Source organism: Macaca mulatta, chromosome 8, assembly GCF_049350105.2.
Source record: "Macaca mulatta isolate MMU2019108-1 chromosome 8, T2T-MMU8v2.0, whole genome shotgun sequence".
NCBI lineage: Eukaryota > Metazoa > Chordata > Mammalia > Primates > Cercopithecidae > Macaca > Macaca mulatta.
This window is the reverse complement of record NC_133413.1, coordinates 111835040-111849281: the sequence shown is the minus strand read 5'-3', so window position 1 is coordinate 111849281 and position 14242 is coordinate 111835040. Positions and strand designations below refer to the sequence as shown.

Here is a 14242-nt window from a genome sequence, read left to right as displayed (position 1 = left end):
TTGAGACCAGCCTGGTCAACATGGCAAAACCCCAATATTCCTGCTGAAAAATACAAAAATTAGCTGAACATGGTGGTGCACATCTGTAATCCCAGCTATTCGAGAGGCTAAGGCACAAAAATTGCTTGAACCCGGGGGCCAGAGGTTGCAGTGAGCTGAGACTGCACCATTGTACTCCAGCCTGACTGACAGAGTAAGACTCTGTCTCAAAAAAAAAAAAAGGATAATCATTCAAGTATTGACCTTAATAGTAAAAAACAGGGAAAAATCTAAATATACAACAAAGAAGAAATGGTTAAATTAATTTGGATATTTTTACCCAATGTAAAACTATTGGGCCATTAAAAATATTTATTGTCGTGGAAAGCTATCCGTAATAAGTATCAGTTTAAAAAATAAGTTACTAAACAGTACATAAATCACTATCTTATCTTTTCATACATAGTGTAATTGTATATACATGCACAGAAAAGGGAGCAAAAATACAGATTTCAAAATGTTAACAGTATTAACATCTCTGAGTGGTAGAAAATTGTTATTTTCTGATACTTTTACATTTAAGTATAAATTAGCTACCTCTTATAGAATCTTTTAAATAACACTTTAAAAAGGCTAAAATGAAAGAAAAAATTTAATGAGTAAAATCCATACAGGTTAATCTCAAGCTTTCCATATGTGAAAGGAATGAAAGTACTCACACATGCGTAAGACCCACATATTTGCCATTTAAAAATTTAAACCTCTGAACATTTTTTAAACGTGAAATTAAAGTAACAAATTGAAATGATAGCCAGGATTTTAACAAGAGGGTTAATAGTTTTAGGTGCAAAAAGAGCTCTCACAAGTCAATGATAAAAATATGAGTATCTCAATTTATTTTTTAATAAATGAAAAATAACAGGCCTCTGTGTTGCAACTGTACAGATGTTGAAAGGTACAACTTTGGGTAGACACCAGAGGGAAGCACAGCTGGATCTCAGCCTCAAAGTTCCCCGCAGCCAAGTTCCCTCTCCTCCAGAACGTAACACAGTCATAGGCAGTAGCCAGGGTAAAAGCAAGAGCTTCACTAAAAAAGAAATACAAATTACAAAATAAAAATCTGAGAAAATGTTTAATCCCTTTAACTATCAAATTGCAATTTATTTATTTATTTATTTTTTTTTTTTTGCCTTGCAAATAAACAAATTACAATTGTCATTTACTGGTGAGACAATGAGAAAAAGACACCCTCAAACACTGTTGGGAAAACACAAATTGTTAGAATCTTTCTAGGTGTCATTTTCAAATTATGTATCAATGACATAAAAATATTTGTCTTTTGTTCTTGTACTTCCAGAAGTCTATTCTACAGTAATAACCAGAGATAAAAACCTTTACATACAAACATGATTTATAACACTGAACATAAATATTAAAAATAGAAGATGGTAGATTTCACCTTTAAATGCCATGTAGGAGAATGCTTAAGGGACTGGTAAAGTACCAATAGTATAGTATTAAGTGGAAAATGCAGAATGGCATGAATGATGCAAAAAACAGAATCATGATTTGCACACTCTTTGTAAAACCACATTGATATACTATGCATGCACATATTAGAAACTGTAAGAAAAGACAAAGTATTAACAGGGTACTGGAATTATGAGTGATTTTTCTTCTACACACTTTTTTCTGTTTTCCAATTGTTCATCATGAGCACATATTATTTTCATAATCAGAAAAAGAAACCTCCCAGGAAATGCTTCTTTAAAAAGTAAACACATATGATGCAAAACTGTATCATAAAACAGTTGCAATAAAAGTCAGCCTGGGCAATAGCATTGAAAGCTAGGAGGCAGGTCATTCCGAAATGCTTCACAACAGCAATTTATGAAATAATTCATTAAATATACAGTACAATAAAAATCTCTCTATCAAAATAGCATTTTCAACTTCTTCCATACTCTAGAAATATTTGCTACAATGACAACAGCAGCAAAATCTAGTTAGCCCTGAAAGCTCTAAATAGCATGTTTAATTTTGTTCATCTTTCCAAGCACGCATGGGTGTGCTGCAGTGGAAAAGCTTGGAGCTTGTAATTCAATGTGTCCTGGGATTTGACCACATAGATATTTTATTGCTTAGAAAGGATTAGGAGGGCTAAAAAGCGTAACGAGACTACTGCTGCCCCAGTTCAACTTCGAGACGCTAAAAGTGATAAACGACTTGTGTCCCAAATTTTGTGAACAAAATCAAAATGCAAATTTGTGTTTTTCATGTGGCTGAATATGATACAAAACATACCTTACAGAATGTTTGCTAAAACTGAAGATAAACACAAGATAAAAGGAGACTGTAGTCCTTCCCTCAAGTCTCCCACAAGCCCCTTAAGGATAGGTGCCTTTATTTAGACTTTTTTTTTTTTTTGAGACAGTTTCACTCTTGTTGCCCAGGCTGGAGTGCAGCAGCACGATCTTGGCTCACTGCAATGTCGGCCTCCCAGGTTCAAACGACTCTCCTGACTCAGTCTCTCCCAAATAGCTTGGATCACAGGCACGAGCCACCACGCCCGGTTAATTTTGTATTTTTAATAGAGACAGGGTTTCTCCATGTTGGTCAGGCTGGTCTCAAACTCCCAACCTCAGGTGATCCTCCCGCCTTGGCCTCCCAAAGTGCTGGGATTACAGGCGTGAGCCACCACGCCCGACCCATTTAGACTTTTAACATCCAAAGAAGATCATGATTTTTTGAAAATATTAGATATAGTATTTGAGGTTTGAAGAATTTCTATACAATACGAAGAAAAGGATGGGGGAGGGTAGGACCAGTTGGGAGTGGGAGAGGGGGGGCAATTGCAAACTCACTTTTGAGCACACAGCCAAAATGTATACCTACTAGTTCCTGTTTCACCACCTCTGTGTTGATTCCGCAGTCGAAGATTGCTTTGGTTTTGCTCACATTCTACAAAAGTTCATTTCCACTTTTTTTTGTTGTCGTATTTTTAGCCTCCTCTTTTCTGGTTTTTTTTTTTTTTTTTTTTTTTTTTTTTTTTTTTTTTTTTTTGCCTAATGCAATGTTGGCAACTTCAGTGACTCTGGGAGGCCAGTTTCCCCAGCAAGTTCCCATCAGGTACTTTTTGTTCCCTGCTGTGGATGCTTCTTGGATAGGTTGATAAGCAAATAAGTTCATGTTGGCGACAACACTTCCATTAAAGACGCCTGCAATAAATCCTATGATGCAATCGCCTGCAGCTTAACTAACAGACCCAAGCTGGTCTGGCATGATCTATGCACCAGCTTGCAGAAGCAGTCAGATGAGTCACTGTGTGGCCCTTCGGGGAGAAGCAAGTCTATACTCTAAAAAATAAATAAATTTTTATTCTAGAAAATAAAATTTAAAGAAACCCTCAACCTTGCCTAGAATTACCTTTTGTTTTTAAAGGAAGTCATATTTCAGGCTCTCCCTGTCCCTCCAAAAGAGCTCAAAACTGGGCCCAACACCAAGTCTCTCCCATGAACATTCAGGCTGGGTCTGAGGCGATGTGGCTGGCAGGTTTGTCTCAGGAGAGTTTGCTTCAAGTGAAACTACGTAGGCACATGCAGCCCACTGAGTGGAACAAACTGAGTTTCTTTCATTCTTAGTCATTCCTCAGCCTCAAATTATACACATGTTGGAAACTCCTACACCTACTTGTGCTATTTTGAAAAATAATTGGATTTAATAATTGAACTTAACCCATATGCAAATGTAAAAGGACAAGGTTGTGGAGACACAGATAAGGCATCTACAGGTCACTGAGGAATAGCGCAGAACCGACAGGCAGCGTGCCAGCGTGAAGGGCAGCGTGGCATTCCTGGGACAGAGGGGAGAGGGCAGGGACTTCTGCAGGGGATCGGGTCAATTCTACCTGCAACAAGCAAGTAGCAAGCAGGCTTTTCCATTTTATTTAGAGATGTGGGTATCATTTCTAAGGGTCTCCACTTGATAACTATTTTTATACATAATCTTTAACTTTTTTAAATAAATACATCATAAATACATAAATGCATAAATAAAATTTATCCTTAATTACAAAAGCAGTGCAAGCTCACATCAGCACAGAATGAAAACACAGAGAAACAATAACAGAAAAAAGTACCTTTATTTTATCCTTAAGAGAGCAAACCACTGTTAACTTTTTGTTTTTTCTGAATTCTTTATTCTTCATCTTTTTATGCTTATAAACATTCTGATATAATACATCATGAACATTTATCTTATCATTAAGGATTTTTTCATGAATGTGATTTATAATGCTTGCATATTGTCCCATCATCTCACTAAACCATTCACTAAACCAACTCTTTATAGCCGGGCTTTTAGGGTTATTCTGATTTTTTTGCTTTTAAAAATCATGTGGCACTGTATGTCTTTGGTTATGTCTTTAAGACTAATTCCTGACACTGGAATTTAGTTGTCAATGGGTAGACCCATTTCAACCGGTTTTGCAAAACTGCCTTCCAGAAAGTTTGTGATAATTTATAATTCTCCAAAAATATATTTTACCTGAACCCAGTTTTGTTAATTTTAGCCACTTTGACAGGGAAACTTAGAATATCTCTGTTAGATAATCTGTATTTTTCTTATCACTAATACAGCTTACAGCTAATATTATTTTCTGTCTTTATTAGCCACTTATACAGCTTTTACTAATTGTCTACTCATGCTCTTTGACCACTTTTCTATTGAGGTAGTTGTCCTTTTTTAAATTATTTTCCAAAATATGTAAGATATACATATTCTTAAAAGTATACCCCAGGACTCCAGAGCAACTTAAAACTCTTACTCTGCAGAGGAAACATAAATGTCCTGAGACCTAATCAAAATTCCCTCCAACATGAGAGCCTTTCAGGGGCAACTGACTTCAGAGACTTTTAAGTTCTATAACACAGTAGGATACCAGAGGAGATTTTATTCCTGTCCTAAATGAATGATCATTGTGCGTCCTGAAGTGAAATAATACATTACCTTATCCTTGAAGTGAAACTGCAGCTGCTATTCTTATCCTTATATTATTTGAAATCTCTTCTGAACATTTACTAAATTACTTGCTTGGCAACATTTTTTGACAGTGGGTATCTGTGAATTACATTTTATTAAAAGGAGTAATAAGGAAAGGGAGAAGGGGGAGAAAGAAAAAAAGGAAGGGGAAGGGGAAGGAGAAGAGGAGGAGAAGGAGAAGAAAGAGGATGAGGAAAAGGAGAAGGAGGAAGAGGAGAAAGAATAGGAGAAGGAAGAGAAGGAGGAGGAGAAGGTCATCCCTTTCACCTATTTAAGGTTTTCAGCTTACTAAATTTTAGTCAATGTTCCATTCATTCTGATATTGCCTCACTCTCACTTCATGAGCCTGCGAGAATGAACCACTTCCTGGGCTGTCTCTGGGAAGAAGTTCTCAGCGTCCCTGCCAGCCCATTTGTCTGATTTTCTTGTACCACTTTTCTACCAGCCCAGTAAGGCTGTGCAGGAGTCCTCTAGTGAAACCATTGATTTCACCGCCTCGCTGCCCTTCTGAATTCCATGTGATCCTCTGAATTCCTCCTGCCTTCCAAAAGTCTGTTTGTCATCTGAATCAGACCACCACTGATTTTGGTAAAGGAGGTGAGGGGGCTTGGGAGCAGAAGCAGGTCCCACTGTGCCTGTAACCTCCTGTCTTGCTAATGTTCATGGCCCCCGCTGTGAGCCACGACCAGCTCTCCAGACCCCTCTGGAGGGAGAAAATGAGACACAGAATATTGCAGCAGATAATTATTCTCAGAGATCATTTAGTTCAACTCCATTTTACAGATGAAAAATAATGAAAGAAAAATCCTCTGATCTTATGTTAATTATCTTATTGGCAATGCAGGAAAGAGGCAAAATCTACCTTTGTTCCTTGTTTCTTTGAAAAGTTAGATCCAAGAAGTACAAAAGGCAGTTATTTTATGGGGCTCACTGAACTGAGAACCAAAAACAATGATTTGGGGTGAGTGTGGGAAGAAAAGTCCATTTTAACTCCCAGTAATGGTATCAGAATTTTAACCAGGTATTTCACAGACTCAAGTTCATGGTTTAAGAAGTAAACATGCAGTGCTTATCCTGCTCTCAATCTTCCAAAAAAAAAAAAAGCATGTTTTTTCAAACTAATCAAAACTCCAAATTTACAATTTTTACTTAGAATCCCAAAATGAAATACAGAAGAAAAAATGTAAGATACTTTTCTCCTCAAACCAGGCTTTTAGATCAAAATCCTATACCTGCTCTCTCACATGCCCTAAGATGCATTTGGATGATCCCTAAGGCTCTTTCTAGCTCTAGGATACTAGATTGCAAATTAACACCAAAACCAATTATCTAGGAGGCCAAACAGCCACATGCTGTCGCACCCTAGGCCCCGGCAGCAGCCCCTGCCAGCCGCTCACACTCCACTGAGAAAACACTGGCAACTTAACAGTAGTTACGCAGTTTCTTCCTGCTCTCTCCCGTCCTTTCCTTTCTCCATGCCTCTCTCCTTCACTTCAACCTTTCCTTGTCTCCTAAATCCCTGACCTAAATTCATGGGCCTTAAAAAAGAAGAGACTCTGGCTCTCAGGGTTAGTTATATTTGTATATTCAGAGTTCAGATGAAAGGCTGGCGCCAAAATAAAGAGAAGCCACAAGCAATTCTTGCTTTCCGTTTCTGTTCCGGAGGGTATCTGCATTCACACTTGTAAAGGAAGCATTTCCTTGGGAGTGAAAGTGAAGTGCTCCCCACAAAGTTCATTGCCATGTTCATTACAAAGTAAAATAAGGCACTTCATCTACCACAGGCATTGATTGCTTTCCACTGAATGCCCATTCAAATGCATGAACAACCTTCAGAACCCTGACTTATTTTCAAAATATACATTGAAATCCCCTGAAATGCACCAGCTTTTCTAGCACTTCCTATAAGAATTCTTAAAATGTGTTATTTGATTAGTATTGTATGTGGCAAATCAAAAGGTGCTCTTTTTACAAATAATATTACTACTGCTCACCAAAACTCATGAAGCTGAATCATTTCTCTTTTCCCAGTATAACTAGGGATGGGAGGTAGAGATCCCCAAAGGAATGCTTTCTTACTTCTATCCCACTTAACCCATTATAATCCAGTACTTTTTTTTTTTTTTTTTTTTTTACCATTTACCATTAAGAAACTTACGGCATCAAACAACACTTTCAGTCGGGTACTCACGCCTGTAATCCTAACACTTTGGGAGGCCAAGACGAATGGATCACCTGAGGTCAGGAATTCGAGACAAGACTGGCCAAAATGGCAAAACTGTGTCTCTACTGAAAAAACAAAAAAAGTAGCCAGGCATAGTGGCACACGCCTATAGTCCCAGTTACTCAGGCGGCTGAGGTAGGAGAATTGCTTGAACCCAGGAGGTGGAGGTTGCAGTGAGCCAAGATCGTGCCATCGTACTCCAGCCTGGGCGACAAGAGCAAAACTCCATCTCAAAAAAAAAAAAAAAAAAAAAAACACTTTCGTTATTACCTATTATAATCCAGTACTTTTTACCATTTACCATTATAAGAAACTTACAACATAAAATGTACTCTCCTGGTAATGGAAAAATAAACAAAACTGATCTGAAGAGCCTAGATTCATCCAAAGGAAGAAACTATGCAGGCAGATAGATGGTAGAATGAATCTGAAATTTGGAGGCCTAAGTTTGAAGACCAGTGAAGCTGTCTGAGGGACTCCCAGGTACATGTTGTTACTAAGCAACCCACCAGTCCTCCTGGGCCAAAGCAAAAATTCCTATCCAGCCTGTTGCTGCTCATTAAGGAATTTTCCCTGGAGAACTCTGCCAAACCAATCACTGCCCTCTTTCAGGTTAGGCCTAGTTTTTGTTTTTTGTTTGTTTGTTTTTGTTTTTTGTTTGTTTGGTTGGTTTTCTTTGAGACAGAGTCTCGCTCTGTTGCCCAGGCTGGAGTGCAGTGGCGTGATCTTGGTTCACTGCAACCTCCACCTCCTGGGTTCAAGTGATTCTCCTGCCTCAGCCCCCCAAGTAGCTGGGACTACAGGTGCGTGCCACCATGCCTGGATAATTTTCGTGTTATTACTAAAGACGGGGTTTCACCATATTGGCCGGGCTGGTATTGAACTCCTGACCTCGTGATCTGCCTGCCTCGGCCTCCCAAAGTGCTGGGATTACAGGCATGAGTCACCTCGCCTGGCCAGGCCTAGTTTTTATAACTGAACAAGAGTCATTGAAAACCTCTTGAAAAGGAAAAGAGTATCAGTGCCCTAGTGAATGCCAGGGATCATGAATGAGAACTCTGATTAACTTAGGGTAAGGCTTTTCTTATACTAAAAATAACTTCAAATTTTTCCAAGGTTAAACCTAGTTGACATGATCTTACCTCTTGGCCCAGGTAACAACGATGGGCTGGTGATGCTGTAAATACTGAAAGAATGCAGCAAAGTTCACTAACTATGGCAGCACCTAAAATCAGACTCACATTTATCTCTATGTGCAGAAGCTGTGCAGCTGTCAGTTCTCACCAAGTAATACGGGAGGAAAAAAGAAACAGGAAAGTGACATTAGGGAGACAAACCAAGGAAGGAAAGAAGGGAAGGAGGGAACAAGAAGAAAATGTTGGTTTAAATGAGGGAGGAAGTAAGGAAGGGGAAAAATACTATGTAACCATTGTTAATTTTTTAACCAGAAATGTATGGCTATAGTTAGACCAAAGTCATAAAGAGGAACTGAGGCAGTTGCCTGAATTATCTAAGACTTTTTAAAAAGTAAATTTAACAACCTAACATCCAAAAAATCTTATTTGGATTTGCTATACATTTCAAACAAACACTTCTTGAGGTGATTGGGTACTGTTAATGTTGTTTAAATGCTTCTATGTATGTTTGATTTATCCAACTACTTTTCTAAATTCTCCTTTTACTTTCCTGAGCCTAGCAGAAATTGCTAGACATAGCTTTTCATTGATCGCTCTAACACTTACTCCTGATCTCCCTTAAGTCAGGTGGCACTGGGACCATTTGAATGGCCTGGACTCTGCAGTCAGTTTAAAACAGACCCTCACTGTAGGCCAACAGAAGATCTAGTACCATCTTATCAGAGTAATACTTTAAGCTACCATGAGCCTTAGAAATGAAACTGCAATCATCATCCTATCAAATCATTTCACCAGGGACCAACATCAAACTAGAGCTCTTTACCTTTGACTTTGTGCTACAAAATAGAATCTGAATTCAGTGAAACAGCAGTCCTCAAAAAAGTGAATACCAAGCATGGTGGCTCATGCCTGTAATCCCAGCACTTTGGGAGGCTAAGGTGGGTGGATCACTTGAGGTCAGGAGTTTGAGACCAGCCTGTCCAACATGATGAAACCCCATCTCTACTAAAAATACAAAAAATTAGCCAAGCGTGGTGGCACACACCTGTAATCCCAGCTACTGGGGAGGCTGAGGAAGGAGAATCTCTTGAACCTAGGAGGTGGAGGTTGCAGTGAGCCAAGATTGTGCCACTGCACTCCAGCCTGGGCAACACAGCAAGACTCTGTCTCAAATAAATAAATAAAAATATATATATAAATAAATAAAAATTGAACATCAGCTCACACATGAGTGGGATTCAGCCAGAAACCCGAGCTAGACCTTTGGCAAGCCTAGGGAGGCCCATGTGGGTGACATCACTTCAAATCAGTTCTTTTGCAGCTCTGGAAACATATTCCCCTTCAAAAAGAACCCTTTCTTCCGGAAGCAGCAGTTCAACAAAACAATGAAAGTAAACATCTAGAGCAGGCCTAAGAAGTCTTATATCCACGTTAAAATCATATCTGAAGCTGCTCATCCAAGGTAGCATAAAGTAAAATAAAAGTCCACAGGTTTCTTTCATTTACACACAGGATATGCACCTGAAAAGTTGCATATAAATTGTATCTATTATGTAAACTAGCATTAAGTTTCATTTGAAGCAGTGTTGTCCTATTTAAGGCAATTATAATGCCTGGAACATTGTTTAGATGCAGATTCCCTGTGCTTTCTCCTGGAGAATCTAATTCAACACTGCTGGGTTGGGACCCAGGGTGCCTCAGATGATATATTATATGTTTTAAACTCAGGTGAGTTTGAGATGCAATCATTTTAGAAATTCCTGTGGAGATTCCTATTTTTAAGCATGTGCATCATCTTCAACTTGTTTTTCAGTTAGGTTAACTTTGCCTGTATGTCAGTTTACTTCATTGAAGATGGGAAACTCACTAAAGCACATGCTATGCAGTGTTCCTCCAGACACAGTGGACAAGTTCATGTTTTCTGATGGATACAGTTTATAGAAACTGAACAAGAGCAAGAGGAAGGCAGCAAGGGCAAATTTTACCTTGCACAAGCCTAATGTTAAGGAGTGGAGATGGTAGCTGAAGGTAGGTTATGCTACGAGTTTTAGGGAGGTGGGTGTGTCTGAGCAAACACTATCTGTACTTTGTCTCCTTTAGTTTGAATCCTCAGGGATCCTCCAGAGTGTGTGCATTTATTCATCTCTGAATTAAGGAGTGTACAAGATTTAATCCGTTGTAGGGAACAGAACTCTGGACCCCTCACCATTAAACTGGTGATACTCAGGGAAAGAAACAAGACTGATGGTATTAGCTGGTTCATCATTTACTCATTGGGTATTGCTATCTCTTGATTACCAAGACCACTTACAAGAACAATTTTGACCATTTTGAGTATGCAACTGTCCAGATTAATACGTAGAGAACTGATCATGTTTATTTGATAGTGCCATTATCTCTGACTCTGATTCACCCACACAGAGCTCCTTTCTGGTCCTAGACCGTCTAACCACACTGTCACCCCAGGGCCTTTGCAATTGCTCTTCCACCTGCCTGTAACACTCTTACCCCAGGTATCTCAGGGCTTGATGCCTCACTGCACTCAGGCCTCCACTCAAAGCTCACCTCATTGGAGAAGCTGTCCATGATCACCCTATACAAAAGACCTCCCCCATTATTCTCAGTCCTTCCAGCCAGTTTTGCTTTCCTTCATAGCACTTATCATCTAATTAATGTTTACTTTTTTGTTGATTTACTGTCAACAAGTCTGCCCCTTCCCGCCCCGCCGCCCCCCCTCCTCCCACCGGCCCCCCCACACACACACACTAAGTACCATGCAGGCAGGGACTAGGTTCTATTCACCAGTGAATCTCAATGCCAAGTATATAGTGGCGTTCAAGGCATACTCATTCAAAAAGTGAAAGGGTATATGTATTGGTTTGAAAAAGATATGATAAATTCTTGACGTTTCTGACCTTAAAAGATATTTTGCATAGCCAAATGTAAACAAGCATATGCATTTATAAAACTAAAGACTAGAGAGTTTAATTAAAATGTAGAGTCATCCCATTACTTGAAATGTTATCCACATGAGATACCTATAACTTCAGCCATTTTCTGAATAATAGCAGGACCCCTTAATAAAAAACACACAAAATGACTAAAATTATCATAGGCAAAAATGCGATGAGTAGGGAGAGGCAGTATTTATCATGACCTGTATTGTTTTTGTTTTTTGAGATGGAGTCTTGCACTGTCACCCAGACTGGAGTGCAGTGGCGCAATCTCAGCTCACTGCAACTTCCGCCTCCCAGGTTCAAGGGATTCTCCTGCCTCAGCTTCCCAAGTAGCTGAGAATACAGGCGCCCACCACTACACCGGGTTAATTTTTTGTATTTTTAGTAGAGACAGGGTTTCACTATGTTGATCAGGCTGGTCTTGAACTCCCGACCTCGTGATCCACCCGCCTCACCCTGCCAAAGTGCTGGGATTACAGGCTGAGCCACAGCGCCCAGCCCCTGTACTGTACTTTTAAAAACTTTTTTGTAACTATTGTATTTTTTGTAACTATTAGGCATCGTGTTTATTAAAAGTATGTCTGTCCAGGAGTTGCTTTCCACTACAGTTTAAGCCCCCTGAGAACAGGGCTCATCTTATCCATCTTCGCATGTCTCTATTACGCCTATCTGAATGTGTTACGAATAGTAGGTAACCAGAAAATACACTTACCTAATGAAAAACACCTGTGAGTATCAAATCACATAGTACCTATATGTTCTCTGAATATATTTTATACATTTTGGCAGTAAAATAAGAGTTTCTTAATTTAGCATTGTTTCGCTTGTACACATGCTTGCTGACAAAGATCTTAAATCTTCATAAAATTTAAGATGGAGTAGAGAATTTTAAAATATGTACAAAGACAAAATGTCCTAAAAATACTTTGTTTTAATTGGCGATAGCATCAACACTGCAGAACATCAAAAGCAGAACGTTTCAATCTGAAAAGTCCACACCATAAAAAAGACCATGCTACTTCAGTCCAGACTTGTTAACCAGAAATATCATCCTGTGCAATCCCAAAGATTGCCTAAATCTTAATGGGATTATGAAAGAATATCCAGTGTGTGTTCGTTCATGTTATTTCCAGAAACTACAGACAGGCCTCGTAAGGCGGATTTTCAATGAGGCTCACGAAGCCTCTCACTTGCTCAGGAAGGAAGCCCCATGGTGTGCCCAGGGGCCCGTTTCCTTACAGTCCCCACCGCATCTCACACACATAGTTGCATAAGCTTCAGACCCACCCCTGCCAGGGCTCCCTTAGAATATTAATATTAAGAAAACTGGGCTAGAATTCGCAGAAATGATCCAGAAGTCATGTATTGACTTAAAGCATTTTCAACAGCCCAATGAGAGAGGAAACAAACCAGGTCGAATTGTCTCTTTGCACCATTGTAACCATTACTTTTCCCAGGATACAAAATTTCGTGTTGGAAACCACGACTAGATAAAAGCAACGTTCATTAAATGTAAGCAGACGTAATCCCAGATACTTATCACCCATAAAAACTAGGTGATGTGTGTGGTGAAACCAGATTGCGGGCGCTCAGTACTTATTTCTGGTGGTAAACACATTGTTCTTATTGCTGCTAAATATAACTGGTGAAAATAGAGACCGACTCGTTTTCATTCAGAATTCGAGTCCTGTTGTATCACAAAACTAAGCAAACTAAACGTTAATTGCGCGATTAATTAAACTAGATTTGCAATCATCTTTGACGCACGCAAGGATCAAAACAAACCCCAAAAACTTGCTGTCGCCTCGGGATTTGGCTACTGAAAATTTCAAACTCGAGTCGTGTTTCCTTAAAGACTAGAAAGATTTAGGGAAGAGCTGGGGGTGTTCTCAGACGACCACACACTCTCCTCTTCCTACCCTGCCTCAGACCCTCTCCTGTGTTGGTAACGCTAGTTCTTCCCCTCCGGTATGCTGTACTCGGTTAATTCCTCATCGGTGGCTAACGGGGTACAACTATCTGGCAGTTTTTTGCTTGTTAAGTATGACAGCGCATTTTCTTAGGTTCGCCTAACCTACCAAGCGGCTTTATGTTGAAGCTAGTCCTTCCCCTTCACCCCTGAACAGATCCGCTGGGCCTTCCCACTCCTTCCTCGTGGTCCCTCAACTTGGGACGGGTCCCCACCACTTCTCCATGACAGGCCCAGCGGCCCGCGGCCTTGGGGCACCGGCCCTCTCCGGCGACACGCCTTCAGGAAGGCCACCTCGGGGTGGCCGCAACGCCACGGCAAAGTTACCGGGGAAAGCAAAAGGGCGGCCCCGCGCATTCCAATAGGACGCAGCCAGTTCCCAGGCCCGGACGCGCCCGAGAGGAGGGGGAAGGGAGTGTCCCCGCCGAATCCCGAGAAAGGCCGCGGGACCCACCTCCGGCTCCCTCCCGCGCCCGCCCAGGCCCCACCTCCCCCGGATCGCACAAAGCCTTCCGAGGGCGGGGGCCGGCCCGCGGGGAGGCCGTCAGGACGCGGCCAGACCGGGCCCGGTGACCCGCGGGCGACTCCGGCCGCGCAGGCTGTGGCTCGCCGGCGCGTCTGGAGTGCCTGTCCGGGACGGGAAGGACGCGAGCCCAGCGTTCCCCCCGCCCCGAGCCCCCGGCCTTGACGGCGAGAGCACCCCAAGAAGGCTCTGCGCGCCCCACGCAGTCCCGCCTGCCGCGTCCGAGTTGGCGGCCAACTGCGTGGAGGGCCGCGAGCTCCAGGGGCTTGCAGCCGCCGTCGGGGCGCGGGTGAATCGCTCAGCAGCAGGCGCCCCTTGGCGCCCCGCCGAGGCCCTAACTCGAGGCCTCACATGAGTTCCCCCACTTTGCGAACCGTCCTTTCCCCCGGGCACCTGAGGAAGGTGGCCAAACAA

At 41.3% G+C, this 14242-nt stretch overlaps 1 protein-coding gene across 4 annotated transcripts in view; it reads right to left on the bottom strand.

Annotated features, from left to right (window-relative positions):
• The window catches only part of GRHL2 (grainyhead like transcription factor 2), a 184879-nt gene that overhangs the window by 169581 nt on the left and 1056 nt on the right, over positions 1–14242 (bottom strand). The window lies entirely within an intron of this gene.